Genomic DNA, 22,171 nt, shown 5'->3' on the forward strand with positions numbered 1-22,171 from the left:
CACTCAGTGTGGGAAAGAAAATCCAAAGTACCTTTAAAACCTTGATTATCACAGAGCATGAATGAGCCCCACTGAGTGTCAATGCAAAGCTCCCAAGGGACTCATTAAAGCAGATAATTGGAGGCCAATTATCACACACAGCACTCAGAGTCAGTGTCAAAAAGTAGTTCCTTAATAAACTTTGAGTACTGTGAAGTGCTAATGAGCCCCACTGAGTGTTGTTACTGACTCAGAATCCCAAGGGACTTGTTAAGGTAGATAATTGGGGCTATGATTGCACAAACCTCTCACAGAGGCAGTTTTAAAAGGGAAACTCCAAGTACCTTAAAATAACTAAAGTGTCTTGAAGCATTAATGAGCCCCACTGAGTGTCATTACTGACAAAGCCTCTCAAGGGACTAATTACATCAGATAATTTGATTGCACAGACCTCACAGAGATTCCAAGGCAAAAGCAAAACCCAAAGTCCTTTGAAAAACCTGTCACCACTGCCTGCAGTTCTCTGCTCTGGCCTAGGCCTGGAGACGCGTTTTCTCTCCTGTCCCTCAGTGGGACCAATTAAAACTTCCAGAGACTTTGGAGTTGGATTGTGACTTGGAGTTCTGGAGAGGTTTCATCATCTCCCTCTGATGTTCAGGACCTCAGCACCAAGCCCCAAGAGGGTCATTAAAGTCCTTTTGCTGTGTCTGTGCTGCTGAGCTGGGCTGGGCTCCTGGCACAGAGGCAGCTCCTGGCAACCAAGAACAGCTTAAAACCACATTTCTCTTGATGAGCAGCTCTTCTCCCAGCCCAGCAGGGCTGGGGCTCTGCCTGCAGCCACCCCGGGCACAGCACACAGGCACAGAGAGCTTCAATCACTCAGGGCTGGGAAGGGGCTGACAAGTGCCTGGGGGAGAATCACTCCCAGCCCTTGGCACAGGAACCTCTGGCTGCAGGACAATGCAGCTGCAGGTCTTGCAGTCCTCTCCTAAAGCTGGACCATCCCAATGCCTACAGACTGTGAGTACATTCTCTGCTTCTCTCCTGTGTAGAGCAGCCAGGGGTGCCCAGGGCTGTCCTGCAGAGCAGGGTCCTGCAGCCCAGGGCGCTGTGCTGGGGCAGGGACTCTGCTGCCTGCCAGGGACAGCTCTCAGCCAGCCCTGGGAGCTGCTGCCAGCACTGGGGGACAAGATCTGGGTGGAAGGAGAGAGCTGGTAAGGCTTGGAAGTGTTCTCCTTGTGTGGTGAGGGTGCTGCATTGTTCAGGACTGCTCCCAGAATGATATATAATTCAAGAACATTTCCGAATAGGTTATTCAGGGAGCACAGCAAGGCAGGGGCTGCAAAAATGGGGAAATCCTGCATTTTAATCAAGATCGCTGGATAGCCTGGATGGGAAATTGCACATAGGTATTCATCTCTCCATTCAGGCTGAGAAAAATAAAACCATGTTCTCTGAGATCTTTATAAACCAGGCAGTGACAGAAATCAGCACAGGGCCCCTTACAGGCAGCATCAGAATCACTTTTCCAGCCTCCTCAGGGTTGCTCTGAGGTTGCCATCAGAGCCTGCAGAGCCAGAGGTGCCCCTGGGCAGTGCCTGAGCTGGGAGGGCTCTGCAGGGCAGAGCTGAGCCCCCAGGGCTGGGCTGGGCTCTGGCAGCACTGGCAGGGCCCAGCCCTGGGCACAGGGAAGCAGCTGCAGGCAGGGACAGCTCCAGGCAGCAGAGCCCTGGGCAGGCAGTGGGGGGAAAGTGCCACCAAGCTGGGCTGGGATATTGAAAGTCCTCTCCTAACTGAACTATTCCATGATTACTGTTTTTACAGATCCCCATGCCAAGACACCACAAATGTCTAACAGCAGCTCCATCAGCCACTTCCTCCTGCTGGCATTGGCAGACACGAGGCAGCTGCAGCTCCTGCACTTCTGCCTCTTCCTGGGCATCTCCCTGGCTGCCCTCCTGGCCAACGGCCTCGTCATCAGCGCCGCAGCCTGCGGCCACCACCTGCACAGCCCCATGTTCTTCTTCCTGCTCCACCTGGCCCTCAGTGACCTGGGCTCCATCTGCACCACTGTCCCCAAAGCCATGCACAATTCCCTCTGGGACACCAGGAACATCTCCTACACAGGATGTGCTGCTCAGCTCTTTTTCTTTCTGGTCTTTGTTGGAGCAGAATTTTCCCTCCTCACTGTCATGTGCTACGACCGCTACGTGTCCATCTGCAAACCCCTGCACTACGGAACCCTCCTGGGCAGCAGAGCTTGTGCCCACATGGCAGCAGCTGCCTGGGCCAGTGCCTTTCTCTATTCACTGCTGCACACAGCCAATACATTTTCCCTGCCCCTGTGCCATGGCAATGCCCTGGACCAGTTCTTCTGTGAAATCCCCCAGATCCTCAAGCTCTCCTGCTCCAAATCCTACCTCAGGGAACTTGGGCTTCTTGCTGTTAGTGCCTGTTTGGTATTTGGTTGTTTTGTGTTCATTGTTTTCTCCTACGTGCAGATCTTCAGGGCTGTGCTGAGGATCCCCTCTGAGCAGGGACGGCACAAAGCCATTTCCACCTGCCTCCCTCACCTGGCTGTGGTCTCTCTGTTCCTCAGCACTATCATGTTTGCTCATCTGAAGCCCTCCTCCATCTCCTCCACATCCCTGGATTTGGCCCTGTCAGTTCTGTACTCAGTGGTGCCTCCAGCCCTGAACCCCCTCATCTACAGCCTGAGGAACCAGGAGCTCAAGACTGCAGTGTGGAGACTGATGACTGGATGGTTTCAGAAACCTTAAACTGCTGACAAATTTCTGAAAATCACTTGTAATAAAATAAATCTTTGATATTTCTTGTTGGTTTGGTTGTGGGTTTTTTTCCAGCATTTGGTATTTTTAATCTTATCAACAAAGAAATGTCGTTGTTTGTACCTGTTCTAATTTTGATTCTCTCCATCTTCCTTGCAGCCACAGACTGTGTCATTGAGGGGCTGCTCTCTTGGTGTCTTTAAAAGAACTCAAGGATCTCCCAGCCAAGTTTTCTGCAGAGATCCCCTTTTGTTCCCTTCTCTGCAGCTGCAGCAGCAATGTCTGTGTGCAGAGCTGGGGTCAGATCAGGGCTGGCACAGCAGCTGTGCCCAGGAGCAGCAGCCCTTGGTGCTGCCAGTGCTGCTGCCGTGGCCCTGCCCCACTGCCTTCCTGGCCCTGGTGTTGCTGTAGGGCCTGAGGGCTCTCGGGGCCGGGCACAGGGCTGGGGGTGGCAGTGCCAGGGCTGCAGCAAGGACAGGCCATGGGCACTGCTGGGGCAGCGCTGACGCCTCAGGGTGGGGCCTGGGGGCTCCAGGCTCCTTGCCCAGGCTCTCTCCAGAACACGCCCAGGCCAATGCTCAGCACAGAAAAGCCCCGGGAGCAGCCCCAGGCTGGCCCTGGGCAGGCTGGGGGCAAACAGCAGGGCTGGGGCTCTGCAAGGGCCCTGGGGGAGACGGGAAGGAGCAGCAGAGCAGGGGCTGATCCATCCCCAGTGCGCTGGACACCCCAGGGCAGCGTCCCAGAGCGTCCTCATGCACCTGCCAACAACATCCCCCCTGGGCAGCCCTGGCCTCTCCCCCAGCTCACACAGGGGCCGCATCCTTGCAGGCACAGACACGGCAGCACTGCCTCAGGAGCCCCTGTTTGCACTGCCCAGAGCAGGCCTCAGCACCCCCATGCTGTTGGTGTGGGGAGATGAACCTGAGGGAGCACAAATGCCATCAGCCCCTGGGGCCAGGAAGGGCTGGGCCACAGCAGGGAAACCACTCAGCTTTGGCGTGGCCTCTCAAGTCACACACAGAGTTTGTTCCCATCAGCTCTGAATTTCCTGTGCCACTGCAGACGTTGTTGCTCAGAGCCAGGGCTGCCTGGCAGCCACCCCCAAACTGCTCTGAGCATTGCCTTTGCATCACCTTGGCTTTCTTTACACTTCCCTCTACAAATTTCTTCCTTTGGCCTTCCCCTGTTCCCTCCCCTGCAAACAGCCCATCCCTGGTTGCCCTTTCCTCTCTGGCCCCACTCCCCATTGCAGTTCCTGACTTGGCACCATGGGAACGTCCCTTGGGGAGCAGGATCATCCTCCAAGTGCTTCAGGAATTGTCTGCAGGCTCCTGCAGTGCCTGGGGCTGCTCCCTTGCCAGAGGCACCCCAGGCCAGGGGGGCACATCTGGGCTGCTGTGTCTGGCTGTGGGGCTCCTGTTGTGGGCCATGAGGAGGAGCTGCAGAGGTTCTGCAGGACTGACAGGATGGGCTTTGGGGCTGTCACGAGAAGCTGAGGGACCTGGGCTGCTGCACCTTCTGAAGAGGAGGCCCACGCCTCATCCTGACACTGCTGCAAGGCTGCTTTCAGAGAATCACACAATCAGCAAGGCTGGAAATCACCTTGGACATCATCAAGTGCAACCTGTGCCCTGACACTGCCTTGTCTCCCCTGAGCCTCCTCTTGTCCAGGAGGAACAAGCCCAGCTCCCTCAGCTGCTCCTCACAGGACTTGTGTTCCAGAGCCCTCCCCAGCCTTGTTCCCTTCTCTGGACACGCTCCAGCCCCTCCATGTTGTTCCTAAATTGGGGGGCCCAGAACTGGACACAGCACTCAAGGTGCTGCCTCAAGCAGTGCCCAGCACAGGGGAAGAATCTCTGCCCTGCTCCTGCTGGCCACACTGTTCCTGATCCATAGGAGTGCCAGGGCTTGGATGAGGGACATGGTGGGCAGGGCCTGGGGACAAAGTCGAATTTCTGTCAGCCATGAAGGGTGAATTGGGTTTTCTAATAAAAAGAAATAAAAAAGTTTATTCTATTCCATCTTTTCGAACCTGTCTGGGGAGGTGTTTTTTCTTTATCTGTTGTATCTCCAGGAGGGAGGGTGCAAGTGCCTTTCTGATAACAAGCCAGCTGTTAAAACCGGGTGGGGCATTGATTCTTATCTCTATTCACCCTCCCATTACCTCCATGAGGATGGATCTCTTCTGTTAATGGGCCATTACAGCTCAGCAATGACATTTAAAAATATTTGAGGTATTATTTTGAAGTACTTTGGTACTAGTGTAGGGATATTTGGGAATAGTTTGGGAATGTTCTTGGGGGTATTTTTGGAACATTTTGAGAAGTTTCTGGAAATATTTTTGTAACATTTCGGAGACATTTTAGAAACACTCTTTGAATATTTTGGGGGGAATTAGGAATATATGGGGGATATTTTAATGAAGTTGTTGGCATATTTCAGGGACATTTTGGGAACATCCCAGAAATATTTTGGAAACATTTTGGAGATATTCCAGAAGTATTTTGTTGATATTTTGGGGATGTCTTCAGAGGATTCTGGGAATATTTTGGAACATTTCAGGGACCTTTCAGAAGTAATCCACTCACAGTACTGGGAGTTTTTGGGGAACATTTCGCGGACATTTTAAATACACTCCATGAACACTTGTGGGAACTTTTTCAGAACATTTCAAGGGATTTTAGAAACACTCCATGCACATATTTGGGAATAGTTTTTGGGAATGTTTCAGGGGATTTTAAAAACATGCCATGCACATTTTTGGGAATATTCTGGGAACATCTTGGGGGATTATAGAAATATTCCCCGACACATTTTTTGGAATTTTTTGGGAATATTTCAGGGACATTTTAGGCCCTCTCTCTGCAGATTATTGGGAATTTTTTGGGAACATTCCCGGGGAATTTTCCCTCACTTGTCTCCAAATTACCCCAAAATATCCACAAAATTACACAAAAATTACCACAAAGTATCCCCAAAATATGTACTCTCAAAAAGCCAAATTTACCCCAAATTTACCACAAAACATGCCCTAAAATTACACCAGAATTAGCCCAAAATATCTTGAAAATATCCCCACAATTTCCACAAACATGCCCAAAATTACCCCAAAATATCAAAAAAAAATTACACCAAGATTAACCCCAGATTATCCCCAAAATCGCAGCAAAATTACATAAGAATTAAACCAAAATTAGCTCAAAATACCCCCAAAATATTGCTAAAATTACCCCCAAAATTCCTTAAATTTACTCTAAAACATCTCCAAAATAACCCCCAAATATCCCCTAAGTAACCCAGGGGTGTCTGGGAGTGAGGTGAAAGGGAGGGGGTGTGGTAGAAATGGACGTGGGGGGTGGCCCAGGGGATTTTGGGGGATCTGAAGTTTCCCAAATGCGTCTGAGGTGTCCCGGGGGGGTCCTGGAGTATGCCCAAATGGGTCTTGGGTTTCCCAAAGGGATTTCAGGGGGTCCCAGGTGTGTCCCAGGTGTCCCCAAAAGGCCCTGGGGTCTCCCCCCATTCACCTTGGGTCACCTGGGCAGGGGTTAGGCAGGATCTTTCAATCACTTGCTACACTTGGGACTTGGCCCCTGCTTGACAAAAAGGCTGATGGAGCTCACAGGCTCCTTCCAGAGAGCAGCTGGCCCTGCAGGATTCCTCTGGGCAGGAGAGTTCCTGCAGTCACAGACTTGCTTTTGATAAATATCATGGCCTGAGCATGGAGTTGGCTTTTTCCCTGCAGTGAATTTAATATTCTGTGTTTATTTTCCAAAACTCTCTGTCAGAGATGGCTCACTGAAATGATTTCTCTGGTCCCAAGACACGCAAATTACTTTTTTTGGACATTTTTTCCCCTTTGTTCTTTATTCAAGACTTTGGTTTTCACTGTTGAGGTGCAGGCTATCCCAAAATATGCCAGGACTTTGGAGGAGTGGTTTTATGGAGATGATGGCTCTGGGCTGGGAGCCACACTTCCCAGCTCTGGCCTGAACTTTAGTACCTGCTCTACAGAAATCAACATTTTCCCAAACAGACACCTTGGGTTTGGAGTTCCCCAACTTGAGGCCATCAAATGCTGCTCTTCAGAGCCTGCACATCTTCCCCCTAAAATCAGATGGAGATAAATGGGTCAAATCTTTCCATGAATCTCTTTCAACACATCACCTCAAAATAGAAAACCTTATTTTTCCTAAGAGAATCTATTTCCAACTAATACCTCTTTCCCACAATGAGAATAATCTGATGATCTATAAAAAGGGGGGTTTTTTGTCCAAAGCACAGCCCTTTAGTTTTTGTCAGTACTACCACTGGTAAGAAAAAGATAAGATAAGAGATAAGAAAAAGTTCAAAAGGAATGACTGTAAATTTTCTGAGTCATCATGGAGTCAAAAGAACTGGTACCAGATTTGGAGCGAATGAATGGCCCACTAAACTTCCAAATAATTTTTTGCTGAAAGACAGACTTTCACTTTAAAATACAATTTATTTTTTTTTAATTCAAGGAAGGGAAAACTGACAAAATTAAGCCCTGCAAAACTTTCCATTACTCTGTTTTCTGAGTTTTCCATTTGATTTATCCTTTAAGTTTTTTTTGACAAAGGATCAGCACAGAGCCTCCCAGCAGCAGTAACCTCCTGTGACACACAAAATTATGTTGCAATCAGGAATTCTTTCAAGGGCTGCAGCCCAAGCACGTACATGGTTTCAAAGGAAACACTGCAATTCAACTACCTACAGGTACTAAACTGAGCTGTGGGGTTTTAATTGTGGGACACCGTGATGGCAGGAATAAGACCTTTCTTACATGAAAGGAGATGGAAAAGAATACTGTTTAAAAAATGCTGATGAGGACTTGGAGAGATCAAGCTCTAAGTGACTGTGGTATTTGACACCTTTAAATTACCTAAACCCCCTTTCAGATAATCTGGAAAATCTTTGAGGCTGATTATGGGCTGTGATAAATTTATCTGAATTATGCTTTTCAGACATTAAGCATTTAAAAAATACTGATAAAAGTCATGTAATGAAAACAGTACTGAGGAAGAAAACTGCAAAATCATCAGAGACAACCATATGCCCCTGCAAAAAACTAAAAAAAGTTCTCAAAGTTAAAAAAACTTTACTGACATGGGAAGAAATAAAAACCAACTTAATTCAATTTTACACTCTTGAATGGTTCAAATTCAAAATTCAGAGTATAGGTTGGAAAATCAATCAAGGAAGTCTGCTCTGGTAAAACTCCTGGAGTTCAACAAGCACCTAGAGATTTTCAGCAATCCATCCACAGGTTTTGAAAACCAATCCACAGGGACTGAGAAATCCAGAGACAAGTCTGTTCCAGTGGCTTTGCAGCCTTTGCTGGGAAATCCATGGCCAGCCCCAAGGCCCTGCAAGACCCAGTTATCAACCATCTAAAATTCACACCCTCAACTTGCAGCTGCTCATTTCCCCAGAAACTGAGTTCATTTCTCTTCAGTGCATGCACAGATAGTCATGGCAATGAAGCATTAAAGAGAAGAATATCTCCCAAGGACAATCAGACAAGTCAAAGCCACTGCAGAACTCCAAAGTGAGGAAGTGCAGGCTGGTGCCCTGAGCCAGGCTGGCTGCTGCAGGGCTCAGGGACACAATCACAGAACAACTTGGGGCAGGAGGGGCCTCAGGAGGTGCCGCAGCTCAACCTGCAGAGCACGGCAGGGGCAGCTGAGGGATCAGACCAGGCTGCTCAGGGCTTTATCCAGCAGGGCCTTGAGCAACCCCAGCCATGGAGAGGGCACCACCTCTGTGGGGAGCTGCTGCAGTGCTGAGCTTTCCTTGTGCTCGGCTTCAGGAGCAGCCTGGACTGCTCTGATTTCTATTTATGCCACTTCAGTTACGGCCCCCAAGCCTCCATCTTAAATCTATGGTTCTAAAGAATTCATCTCTTGTATGTAAACCACAAACTTTACATTTGCATTTTAAAATACAATACTCGACACAGAGTACAAACCTGTACACTGAAGCAGCAAATGCCCTCAGTACAGAATAATTTCCTCTTCATACTGCTCCTGGGTCTTGTGGCTGAGCTGACAGACTGCACTGCTGCCAGACTTCCAGTCTAGTTGCTGCTCAGGCCACCTCTTTTCTCAAGAAACAGCTGGATGCAAATGCCAAGAGATGAGTTACATGCAAAGTGCTGCAAAGACAAGTGAAGTCATTTAGTAACTTTCAGGTTAAAGAAACAAGAGTCCAATCCTGTGAAATCTGCCAACCCCTGCTCATGTGCCCAGGAATTCTGAGCTCGTCTCCCCCTGCCCTGCTGGCCCAGCCCCATCCCGCTGCCGCCGTTTCTTCGGCGCTGCCTTGAGGCTTTTTGCTGCTCTGTGACCCCACACTGCCCTGCCCTGCTGGGACATCCCTGCCATTCCAGCTGCCACTGCACAGCTTCTGATCCCATCCACCAGCCCGGGATTTTTTCCACTCTTCCAGCTTGGTGCTCTCAGGGTCCCGAGAGATTGGACTGCCCCGGGCTTGGTGAAACAATGCCTCCCAAGGTTCCTGGTTGTGTTTGCTATTAATGCTGTAGTTGTTGTTGTTTGTTTGCCTTGTTATATATACTAGTAAAGAACTGTTTTTCTTAACCTCATCCCTCTGCCTGAAAGCCCCTTTCCTTTTCTAAATTATAATAATTTGGAGGGAGGGGGTTTGAATTCTCCATTTCTAGGGAGGCCCTGCCCCTCCCCAGCAGATCCCTGCCTTTCAGACGAAGACAACCTTTCATGTGTCCTCAGTACTCCTAGCATGCATCCTTGTAATTCCTTCAATCTGCTCATTTAGCCCAGTCCTGGTGTTCTGTTAGGCCAGGAGACCTGTTAGAAATAACTGTGTAGTTCTTGGCTTTCAAACCTATATCTTGGCTTTGACAAATGATTTTGATACAGTGCAGTTTGTAATCTCTTTTAAAGTGCTTTTGATATAGTCTAATTTGTCACTCTTTAGCAGTTCATACCCTAATCCCTGTGGAGATTGCATATTTCAGTGTGATAAATGTATTATAGTTTATGGTATTGCAAAATATTGAAATCGAGTATATTATAAAACTATATATATATAATATAAAGACAATAATAATAAACATCAATATAAATAGAATTACAAATATAAACAACAATAAAATTATACTATTTAATAGACTATATTAATATTAAAAAATTAAAATGTGCTAATTACCATTGTAGAAGGGACTATGGTTGTGAAATAATGACTGATGCCTGTATTTCTGTATCTGACTGACCATAGTGAAATGGCTAATGTTGATTGAAAGAAAAATGTTGGCTAAAATGTCTGGATGATAAGAGAACATTGAAAAAAAACCCCAGGCAAATAACACAGAAAGAGCCAGGAGGAATCCACCACCGACCCCCCCTTTGGCCATCAATAACTGCCAAACCACAGACCAGGTGGCCTCAAAAGGAAATAAACCACAAAAGTCTCAAAATCACATCTTCACTATGGCACATCCTTTAGGAAGATGAGGTCAGGGGTCGAACTAAGCGAAGGAATTCCTAGAAAATATGCACACAAAGGAATGTTTGAATGTGTACAGTCTTCATGAATATGCATTTGACCAATAGTCTTGGATTGCAATGCAAAATGGAACCAAAAGTTTGTATTCCATTCCCATCTGTTAAAACCAGGTGGGGCAGTGTTCTTTATCTCTTCCATGGCCCATCCCTCATAACTCCAGGGATTATCTTCTGTTAATGGCCCAGCTGTTAAAACCAGGTGGGGCAGTGTTCTTTATCTCTTCCACCCCCATCCTCCCTCCTGGGGCTTATCTTCTGTTAATGGGCCATTGATGTTCACTGCATGACTGATAAAAGTAAATCATCCCATTGGGAGATGCTCCTCCCACAGGGAGGAGCCAAGCATTCCTACCTGGATATAATCTGAGATTCAGCACACCAGAAGCAGTCTGTTTCCACTGGATTCCCAGAGGAGGACCAGACCCATCTAGATCACCACTGGACCTTCAGAGGAAAGGTGTACCCTTCTACAAGATCATTGTTTCAAGAAAACCACATCTGTCACTGTAGGAGGACTGCAGCCACAAGCACCCTGAGTAACTGGGTGTCAGGTTGTATTCTGACTCTGTCAGTGTTTTTTGTTTTACTACTGCATTGTTATTTTAATTTTTAGCTTTTTAATTTAGTCTACGATGAAGAGGAAGATGCCCCGGGACAGCCCGGCAGGTGATGAGGAAATCAGTGCCCCTTTCCCCCTCTTTCCTGCTCCATCTCCCAGCCCAGCAAGGCCCCCGGCTGCAGGACAACCCTGCTGCCAACACTGTCCTGCTGGGGATGGACTGTGGGGATCTCCTCCCCCTTCCCTCTGGCACAGAGGCAAATCCCATCCTCTCCTTGTCCTTCCTCCCCCAGACAAGGAGCTGAGGTTGGAGACCAGGGAGGACAAATCCCTACGAAAGAAACTTATGGAAGATGCTGTTTTGAGCAGCTCCACAGCGCAGGAATCCAAAGGGGAGGAAAAGCCCCAGAGATCCCTCAGGAGGAGGGGCTCCAAACCCATCCCAGGGGGCTCTGAGGAGGAAAGACCGCCCCAGTGCCAGGAAGGAGGACAGAACTTCAGCTGGGGCTCTGAGCTGGTCCATGAGCAGCTTCATGATGGGGAGAAGCCCCACAAGTGCTTGGAGTGTGGGAAGAGCTTCAACTGGAGACACCACCTGATCAGACACCAGAGGACCCACGCTGGGGAGAGGCCCTACGAGTGTCCCCAGTGTGGGAAGAGGTTTCAGACCAGCTCAGATCTCCTCAAGCATCAGCGGATTCACAGCGAGGAGAGGCCCTTCCGCTGCCCCGACTGCAGGAAGGGCTTCAAGCACAACTCCCACCTCGTCACCCACCGGCGCATCCACACTGGGGAGAGGCCCCACGAGTGTGGGGAATGTGGGATGAGCTTCACCCACAGATCCAACCTGATTCGCCACCAGAGGATCCACACTGGGGAACGACCCTACAAGTGTGAGCAGTGTGGAAAGAGCTTCAGCCAGAGCTCTGTTTTGATCCGCCACAAGAAAATCCACGCTGAGGAAAAGCCATACAAGTGTGGGGAATGTGGGAAGGGCTTCAACCAGAGGTCCAAACTGAGCATCCACAAAATGAACCACACTGGGGAGAGGCCCTATGAGTGTTCTGAGTGTGGGAAGAGGTTTCACACCAGATCCCATCTTCTCCAGCACCAGCAGATTCATACAGAGGAGAGGCCCTTCCGCTGCCCTGACTGCGGGAAGGGCTTCAAGCAAAACTCCACCCTCATGAGACACCGGCGCATCCACAAGAGAGACAAATTCTACAAATGTCCTGAGATTTCAGACCAGCTCCAATCTCATCATGCACCAGCGGGTTCACAGAGAGGAGAGGCTCTTCTCATGCCCCGACTGCAGGAAGGGCTTCAAGCACAACTCCACCCTCATCAGGCACTGGCGCATCCACACTGGGGAGAGGCCCCACAAGTGTGGGAAATGTGGGATGAGCTTCACCAAGAGATCCACCCTGATCTCCCACCAGAGGATCCAAACCAGGGACTGGCCCTACGAGTGTCCCACTTGTGGGAAGAGCTTGTCCAGGAGCTCTCACTTTAACAGAGACCAATGGAGGAAATGGTAAGGGAAGCCCTGTGAGTGACCTGACTGTGGGAAGAGTTTCCTGCACTTCTCCAACTCCACCTCCCATTGGTGGACCCACATTGGGCAGACACCTGGTGACCCACAATCCCTGTGACCTGCACTGGGGAGACACTAGCCGAGTGGTATTTTTGTTTGGTTTTCCCTAATACCCTTTTGATTAATTTTTCATCCCTTTAAAATATATAATATTTGGGTAAAAATCATTAAACTCATAAAGGCATCTAAAGCCTCACTCTTTACTAGTGTTTCCAGGGAATCTGGGATTCAGGGAGATACTTGGGAGCATTTGGTGGTTTGGGGGATATGTGGTGTAGTTTTCTCCATGTCTTTGCACTCAAAGAGACGAGAGTGTTCGATCTGTCACCTCAAAACCACTCAATGCCACTGAAAACGACTCAATCCTACCCCAAAATTACTTCTAAAATTTATCCCACAGCCCCTCAGGGTGGAATGTGATTGGAAGGGGATTGGGTGAAGTGGGATGCAAATCAGGAGGGATGAGGTGAGCATTGGGTGGGGCAGGATGGGTGGGAGGGGGGTTTGGAGGTATGAAAAAGGGGAAATAGGGCTTGGGAAGGGGGTCTTGATGTCTAGCAGGGGTGGGATGAGTTGATGTTGGGACTGGGGAGGTGGGGTGGGGTCTGGATTGAGACAGGCCAAGTTTGGGGCCGATGAAAGGAAGGGGAGCCAATTACTGAGTGAGTTTTTTTGATATTTCACGTTCCTGAATAGATTTTGGGGTATTCTACATTTCTGAGGCACTTGTGGGGCACTTCTCAACTCTTTGGAGGGGTTTCCTGAGAGCAGCTCCCTGCAGCCCCATTGCCAGGGGTGGCTGCCTTGGGCACCAGCTCAGAGCTGCAGCCACAGTCCGTTGCCTCGGTGCTGGAGAGCAGAGAAATGATGAATGGCCCCAGACATCTCCAGGGTGTGTTTGGGGGCCAGGGCAAGTTCTGCGTAGGTGGGGCCGTCACTGCCCCAGCCCCAGCCACTGCAGCCTCTGCTCCAGCCCCAAAGTGGCTGCCAATCCCCTGGCACCCCAAAAACCCCACCTGTGAGAGGGACCAGAGCAGGTGAGGCTGTGACACGGGTGTGACACTGACATGTCCCACGACCTCAGAGCTCCCAACAGCTGAGATGGTGCTGGATCCAAGGGGTACTGTGGATCTCTCTCTCCCTCTCTCTCTTTTCCTGACTTCCTCTTCTCAAAATCTGGAGAACAGGAAATAGGACAGGTCAGAGTTTACTCAAACAGTGCCTTGTGAAGTGATTTACTGGAATTCCATGATGCTTTAAGATTTCCTAACTATCTCATTGCCTGATGTTTGTAAGTTAAAAGTTTGTTCTCCACCCTCCTGAGAAGTTTGTTGTTTTCTCCCATGTGCCCCCTGAGGGGATCGAGGTAGCTCAAGTCCCTTTCCAAGAGCGGCCCAGCCAGCTTGGGGCACAGCAGCAGGAACTGCAGTGCTGAGCAAGGCCTGCCTTGGCTGGAGGGAGCAGAAAGGCCAAGCCCTGAGCCCAGGCCTGGCACAGCAGGGCCTGTCCCTCCCGGGTGCCTCGGGGCTCTTTGTGGGGCAGTGGGATGGCAGGGGCAGCAAGGACAAATGGCATCAAACTGCAAGCCCTGCCAGCCTCCTCAGGGAGGGGCCAGGGAGGAGCAAAGTGCAGGCCCTGAAAGGAAAGTTCCTCCTGTTGGGCCTCCAGAGGCGCTGCCAGAGCCCAGGGGACAAAGGCCTGGGTGCCTGTGGCCCTGCCAGCCCTGCCCAGCCCTTGGCCATGTGTCCTGCAGGCTGTGCCCCCCTGTGCGTGCTGCTGCTGTGCCCTGGCCGGCTGCACACGCCCATCTCGCTGTCCCCCCCAGCATTTCCCAGCCCAGCATTTCTGTGCCCTCCCTGGGCTCCCTGCACCCAGCGCTGCTGGCTCCTGGCACACAGAGCCAGCCCAGGAGCCCACCCTGCCAAGGGCCTTTGGAGCAGCCTGGTGCCTGCCATGGCTCCTGACCTCAGCAGCTGCTCCTGGGATGCTTCCATGGAACCCGAGCACAGCAACGCTGCTGGCCATTGGCCCTGCTCAGGCTCACACACTGTCAGGGCACATTCCCTGCCTGTAGGATTCATGCCTGACCGAAGCCCTGCACTTGTGGCTCCAGCATTGCTTTCCAACAAGAACAGGGGAAGGCAAACTGTGTGTACCTCATGGTATTTTACATGGTATTTTAAACTCCCTAAGTCATTGGTCTTAGAGATGAGATCCATTTGGAATGAATGGGATGGAGAAGTAGTGCAAGATAGAAAATGGGAGCATAAAAACAAATAGAGAAAAACATCTTGGATTGTTTCTTTCCCCTTTCATTGCGTTTCTTAAAAGCTGCTTCAGTTTTCCCACAATCTTCTCCACAGTCATGTCTGTTTTTTCAAGAACCTTTCCTGGAGAATGAGGTCAAACTTCTGTCACAAGATGTGCCACCAACTGCAGCTTCCCTTGGCTTTCCACACCACAGTGCAGCACGACTCTTGCAGCAAAGCAGGTCAAATGTTTGGAGAATTTTACAGCTTGTTCTTTTTCCCTGATGACCGGGGAGTTGTGCCATTTTTAAAGTTTTCATTGTTACTGTTCTACCCAAAGGATACATGACACAGTACCAGGAATTGTTAGGGAATGCAAGCCTGCCTGAATGCAGAGAAAGAATACCCAGAGGCTGCAGCCAGAAATGGAGAGTTGTGTGATAATCATTCCAACACGCCCATGGACACCTGGAAAGTGATCTAAAACATGAAAATGTGCTGACAGAGGGAGTTTGTTTCTGTGTTCAATTTAGATGATTCTATATCTCAGACATTGATCTAAATCAAGGGCACAATCAATTCATGATAAGCACCAGAACAAGCTGAACCACTCTGAGGAGATGACTGAAGGAATCTGAAAAGGAGAAATGCAGGGAATGACTTGGTGAACTCTGTCTGGAAGAGGGGGAATTTTTTTCTAATAATTTCTAATCCATTTCCTCTGCTGTTGTGTTCTGAAAAAGGCCATTTTCATCCCGGATGCCTCATGAAATGAGAAGCCTGAGCTTGTGGAAGTGCCTGAAAGATGCCCTGTTCCTCTGCAGGGACACTCAGGCTGAAAGAGGAGCCTGAGCCCTGTCTTGGGAAGGCTCCTGGGAGCTGGAATTGGTGCTGTGCTGGGAGAGGAGGAGCAGGGGGAGAAGGATGGGCGCTGCTGTGTGGCAGGAGCAGGAGGTTTGGGCCGCAGGACATTCCACCTGCGCCGCTGCCCCGCAATGGGCGGCTGTGCCCGGGGCTCTGGGCCTGGCCCCGCCTGCGCTGAGCTCCCGACACTGCGGGAGCTGCCCGGGCTGGGCTCAGGTTCCCGCTGGCCCTGGGCAGCAGGCTGGGCTCCAGCTGGGATCAGCAGCAGCTGCAAATACCTCTGCCCATCTCCACTTGCTGCTGCTGCTCGGAGGAAGCAATGAAGGGAGTCGAGGAGTTCTGGTTTCTCTTTCTCCTGGTGGATTTTTTTCATTTTATTTGACATTGCAGAGACAATTTCTGTGATGGCCTCTGCCAGTTGATTCTATTTCAGCAGCAGCAGCAGCAACAGGGCTGTGTTTGAGTGCTGCAGATGTGGCCCATGTGGCTTTAATTCTCCTCAACTTTGTGTTCATGGATTTTTGAAGATTTGGAGATCTGCTACTCATGATGCCAGAGTTTCCTATCATAAAAGCACCTCTGGGTGGCACTGATCAAAAAGGGCAATTGCAGTTTTACTGATAAAATCCAAGTGGCCTCCAGAAGAGGGGCAAGAGCAGCCATGATCTACAATTGCCAAGGCAAAGGCAGCAGCACCTCCTGCTGTCACCTCAGGGGGAGTAAAACAGTGCTGAAAAGAGCGCTGGAAGCCGATCCTTTCTTTCTCTGCAGGCTGGGTCAGGGCAGCACAGGCGGGCCCTGAGCAATGAGGGCTGTTGGTGGGTGATTGTTGCTCTAGTGCCGAATTGAGGTGGACAAAGGCCTTGGAAGGCGAGGCAGGAGCAGGTGGGAAGGGGCCGGCGCTGCTGCTGCTCCTGCCCGGGAGCCCCGGCTGGGCCGGGCCGGCGCCCGCTGCGCTGCGGCTCCTGCTGCTGCCAGAGCCGGGCGGGACTCGGGGACAGGGAATGGACACGGGGGGACACCAAAGGCCTGCGGGGCTGCGGGGATGTTGGCGCTGGGGCCAGCGCCAGCACAGAGCTTCAGCCGCAATGAACCCAGAGGGAAAGGCTGGGGAAAGGCTCCATTGCAGCCTTTCTTTCCTCAGGGCTGGGAAGGGACCGAAATGAAAGGAGAACAAGCAGGGCCCGACCCCTCCTGCTTTGGGAGGAGCCCCATGCCTGGGGCTGTGAGGGGCCGTGCGGAGCCATGAGGGGCCATGAGGGGATGAGAGGGGCTGTGAGGGGTCATGAAAAGATGTGAAGGGCTGTGAGAAACTATGAGAGCGTGTAGGGGCTGTGAGGGAAAATGAGGAGCCATGAAGGGCAATGAGACACCATGAGGAGCTTTGAGGGGCTGTGAGAGGTTGTGAAGGGCTGTGAGGGGCTGTGTGGGGCCATGAGGGGCTGTGAGAGACCAAGAGGGGCTGTGAGGGCTGTGAGATGCCATGAAGAGCTTTGAGTGGAAATGAAGAGCCATGAAGGGCTGTGAGGGGCCATGAGGGGCCAGGAGAGGTTCTATGGGGCCATGAAGGGCTGTGAGGGGCCATGAGGAACCTCAGCCCTGGCAGGAGGGGGGTCCCACCATGTCCCCAGGGCAGGGCAGCCCTGAGGGGCCGCCAGTGAGACGTGGCAGCAGAGCGGGCTTGGGGCACCTCCGGGAGGGGATGAGACCCTTCCCCAGCTCCAAACCACACCAAACCCACCATTAACAGGATTTTCCATCTTTAGAATCCACTGGCTGCTTGGAGTTGACTGTACAGTTTAATCCTGGTGGGAAAAGCAAAGGAATTTTCCCAGTGAGTGATATCCAGACACTCTTAATAATGTCTAAGATTTAAAAGTCTTACCAATGAAAAGTGATACTAATGAATAATAAGAACAAGAACAAGAAATAAACCCCCAAATCCCAACACCCAGCACCACACCAAAATGACAATCCTCATTTTTTTTTTACTATCACAGGGTTCATGAAAACAAAATCCTAATAACATTCTCCAGCTCACATCTTCCCCACCAGATAAATGAGGCCATTTGCAGTGTTTAATATAAGTTACAATTTAGGGCTGGAGGGAAGAATGGGGAGACACTGAGACACTACCGATTTCCATGTCCTATCCAGCAGGCCAACTCCAAAGTGGAGAGAATAAAATGAAATGGGGACAGGGGCTGGTCAGATGTTCCTCTAAAGGAACATTCCTGAAGCCCTTGGAGGATGATCCTGCTCCCCAAGGGCCGTTCCCATGGTGCCAACTCAGGAACTGCAATGGGGAGTGGGGCCAGAGAGGAAAGAACAACCAGGGATGGGCTGTTTGCAGGGGAGGGAACAGGGGTGGGCAAGAGGAAGAAATTTGTACCAGGAAGAGGAAAGAAAGCCAAGGTCAAGCAAAGGGAATGGTCAGAGCAGTTTGGGGGTGGCTGCCAGGCAGCCCTGGCTCTGAGCAACAACGTCTGCAGTGGCACAGGAAACTCACAGCTGACGGGAACAAACTCTGTGTGTGACTTGAGAGGCCATGCCAAAGCTGAGTAGTTTCCCTGCTGTGGCCCAGCCCTTCCTGGCCTCAGGGGCTGATGGCATTTGTGCTCCCTCAGGTTCATCTCCCCACACCAACAGCATGGGGGTGCTGAGGCCCGCTCTGGGCAGTGCAAACAGGGGCTCCTGAGGCAGTGCTGCCGTGTCTGTGCCTGCAAGGATGCGGCCCCTGTGTGAGCTGGGGGAGAGGCCAGGGCTGCCCAGGGGGGATGTTGTTGGCAGGTGCATGAGGACGCTCTGGGACGCTGCCCTGGGGTGTCCAGTGCAGTGGGGATGGATCAGCCCCTGCTCTGCTGCTCCTTCCCGTCTCCCCCAGGGCCCTTGCAGAGCCCCAGCCCTGCTGTTTGCCCCCAGCCTGCCCAGGGCCAGCCTGGGGCTGCTCCCGGGGCTTTTCTGTGCTGAGCATTGGCCTGGGCGTGTTCTGGAGAGAGCCTGGGCAAGGAGCCTGGAGCCCCCAGGCCCTGCCCTGAGGCGTCAGCGCTGCCCCAGCAGTGCCCATGGCCTGTCCCTGCTGCAGCCCCGGCACTGCCACCCCCAGCCCTGTGCCCGGCCCCGAGAGCCCTCAGGCCCTACAGCAACATCAGGGCCAGGAGGGCAGCGGGGCAGGGCCACGGCAGCAGCACTGGCAGCACCAAGGGCTGCTGCTCCTGGGCACAGCTGCTGTGCCAGCCCTGATCTGACCCCAGCTCTGCACACAGACATTGCTGCTGCAGCTGCAGAGAAGGCAACAAAAGGGGCATCTCTGCAGAAAACTTGGCTGGGAGATCCTTAGGTTCCTGTAAAGCCACCAAGAGTGCAGCCCCTCATTGGCACAGTTTGTGGCCACAGGGGAAGGTGGAGAGAAACTAAATGAGAAATGGCAGAAACAATGGCTTTTCTTTATGGCAATATTAAAAAAGTAAAGCACAGGAGAACAACCAAACCAACAAGAATTATACAAGATATTGCAAGTGATTTTCAGAAATTGGCCAGCAGTTTAATGTTTCTGAAAACATCCAGTCATCAGTCTCCACAGTGCAGCCTTGAGCTCCTGGTTCCTCAGGCTGTAGATGAGGGGGTTCAGGGCTGGAGGCACCACTGAGTACAGAACCGACAAGGCCAGATCCAGGGATGGGGAGGAGATGGAGGGGGGCTTCAGGTGAGCAAATGTGCCAGTGATTGTGAACAGGGAGACAACGGCCAGGTGAGGGAGGCAGGTGGAAAAGGCTTTGTGCCGTCCCTGTTCAGAGGGGATCCTCAGCACAGCCCTGAAGATCTGCACATAGGAGAAAACAATGAACACAAAACAACCAAATAATAAACAAGCACTAACAGCAATGACCCCAAGTTCCCTGAGGTTGGAGAGTGAGCAGGAGAGCTTGAGGATCTGGGGGATTTCACAAAAGAACTGGTCCAGGCCATTGCCTTGGCACAGGGGCAGGGAAAATGTATTGGCTGTGTGCAGCAGTGAATAGAGAAAGGCACTGGCCCAGGCAGCTGCTGCCATGTGGGCACAAGCTCTGCTGCCCAGGAGGGTCCCGTAGTGCAGGGGTTTGCAGATGGACACGTAGCGGTCGTAGCACATGATGGTCAGCAGGAAATACTCTGTTATAGCGAAAAAAACTAAAAAGAATACTTGAGCAGCACATCCTGCGTAGGAGATGTTCCTGGTGTCCCAGAGGGAATTGTGCATGGCTTTGGGGACAGTGGTGCAGATGGAGCCCAGGTCACTGAGGGCCAGGTGGAGCAGGAAGAAGAACATGGGGCTGTGCAGGTGGTGGCCGCAGGCTGCGGCGCTGATGACGAGGCTGTTGGCCAGCAGGGCAGCCAGGGAGATGCCCAGGAAGAGGCAGAAGTGCAGGAGCTGCAGCTGCCTCGTGTCTGCCAATGCCAGCAGGAGGAAGTGGCTGATGGAGCTGCTGTTAGACATTTGTGGTGTCTTGGCATGGGGATCTGTAAAAACAGTAATCATGGAATAGTTCAGTTAGGAGAGGACTTTCAATATCCCAGCCCAGCTTGGTGGCACTTTCCCCCCACTGCCTGCCCAGGGCTCTGCTGCCTGGAGCTGTCCCTGCCTGCAGCTGCTTTCCTGTGCCCAGGGCTGGGCCCTGCCAGTGCTGCCAGAGCCCAGCCCAGCCCTGGGGGCTCAGCTCTGCCCTGCAGAGCCCTCCCAGCTCAGGCACTCCCCAGGGGCAGCTCTGACTCTGCAAGCTCTGATGGCAACATCAGAGCAACCCTGAGGAGGCTGGAAAAGTGATTCTGATGCTGCCTGCAAGGGGCCCTGTGCTGATTTCCGTCACTGCCTGGTTTAGTAAGGTCTGAGAGAAAATTGTTGGGTTCTTTTTTCCTCAACCTGAACATAGAGATTAATGTCTATGTGCAATTTCCCATCCAGGCAACACAGAGCAGTAGATTAATAAAGAAGGATTTCCCCATTTATGCAGCCCCTGCCTCGCTTTGCTCCCTGGATAATCTCCTTGGAAATGTTCTGCAGTTAAATGCCATGTTGGGAGCCATCCTCAACAATGCAGCATCTTCACCACACAAGAAGAACACTTCCACAACTCACCAGCTATGTCTCCTTCCATGCAGATCTTGTCCCCCAGTGCTGGGAGCAGCTCCCAGGGCTGGCTGAGAGCTGTCCCTGGCAGGCAGCAGAGTCCCTGCCCCAGCACAGCGCCCTGGGCTGCAGGACCCTGCTCTGCAGGACAGCCCTGGGCACCCCTGGCTGCTCTACACAGGAGAGAAGCAGAGAATGTACTCACAGAGTCTGTAGGCATTGGCATGTTCCAGCTTTAGGAGAGGACTGCAGGAGCTGCAGCTGCATTGTCCTGCAGCCAGAGGTTCCTGTGCCAAGGGCTGGGAGTGATTCTTCCCCAGGCACTTGTCAGCCCCTTCCCAGCCCTGAGTGATTGAAGCTCTCTGTGCCTGTGTGCTGTGCCCGGGGTGGCTGCAGGCAGAGCCCCAGCCCTGCTGGGCTGGGAGAAGAGCTGCTCATCAAGAGAAATGTGGTTTTAAGCTCTTCTTGGTTGCCAGGAGCTGCCTCTGTGCCAGGAGCCCAGCCCAGCTCAGCAGCACAGACACAGCACAAGGACTTTAATGACCCTCTTGGGGCTTGTGCTGAGGCCCTGAACATCAGTCCCTGCCAGGGAGATGAAGAAATCCCTCAAGAACTCCAAGTCAGAATCCAACTCCAAAGTTTCTTGAAGTTTTAATGGGTCCCACAGAGGGACAGGAGAGAGAAAGTGTCCCCAGGCCCCAGGCAGAGCAGAGAACTGCAGGCAGTGATGACAGGTGGGGACAAAGAGAAGCCAAGTCCTGGTGCCCTGGGGCACAGCAGCCTCTGTGCCACCAAGGGCTGTGAGCAGACACCTTGTCCTGAGGCCCTGGGGCCTCCTGGCACAACCCCAGCAAGGCTGGGCACTCTCAGCCCCTTGTCCTGCCCTCAGCATCCCCCTCCCATCCCAGTGGCCTCAAGGATCTGCTGGAAGGAGTCCCTGGGGAGCCTTGGGCAGGAATGGCCCTGGGGGGCTCCTTAATGCTCCCAGGGACTGCAGGTTCTTCAAAGGACTTTGGGTTTTGCTTTTGCCTTGGAGTCTCTGAGAGGTTTGTGCAATCCAATTATCTGCTGTAATTAGTCCCTTGAGAGGCTTTGTCAGTAATGACATTCAGTGGGGCTCATTAATGCTTCAAGATACTTTAGTTATTTTAAGGTACTTGGTGTTTCCCTTTTAAAAACTGAGTCCATGAGAAGTTTGCGCAATCATGGCCCCAATTATCTCCTTTAACAAGTCCCTTGGGATTCTGAGTCAGTAACAACACTCAGTGGGGCTCATTAGCACTTCATAGTACTCAAAGTTTATTAAGGAACTACTTTTTGACACTGACTCTGAGTGCTGTGTGTGATAATTGGCCTCCAATTATCTGCTTTAATGAGTCCCTTGGGAGCTTTGCATTGACACTCAGTGGGGCTCATTAATGCTTTGAGATACTCAAGGTGTTTAAGGTACTTGGCATTTTCCTTC

General features: G+C 51.4%; 2 pseudogenes across 2 annotated transcripts; one reads left to right on the plus strand and one right to left on the minus strand.

Annotated features, from left to right (window-relative positions):
• The first annotated feature begins 1,826 nt into the window (after positions 1-1,826).
• On the plus strand, positions 1,827-2,733 carry LOC310906588 (olfactory receptor 14J1-like; annotated as a pseudogene). The gene has a single exon. The product of its transcript is annotated as an olfactory receptor 14J1-like (transcript).
• Positions 2,734-19,169: 16,436 nt separating this feature from the next.
• On the minus strand, positions 19,170-20,076 carry LOC310906583 (olfactory receptor 14J1-like; annotated as a pseudogene). Its single transcript has one exon. The product of its transcript is annotated as an olfactory receptor 14J1-like (transcript).
• Between the last annotated feature and the right edge of the window lie 2,095 nt (positions 20,077-22,171).

This window comes from Zosterops lateralis (assembly GCF_965231275.1).
Source record: "Zosterops lateralis genome assembly, contig: HAP1_HAP1_SCAFFOLD_72, whole genome shotgun sequence".
Taxonomy (NCBI): domain Eukaryota; kingdom Metazoa; phylum Chordata; class Aves; order Passeriformes; family Zosteropidae; genus Zosterops; species Zosterops lateralis.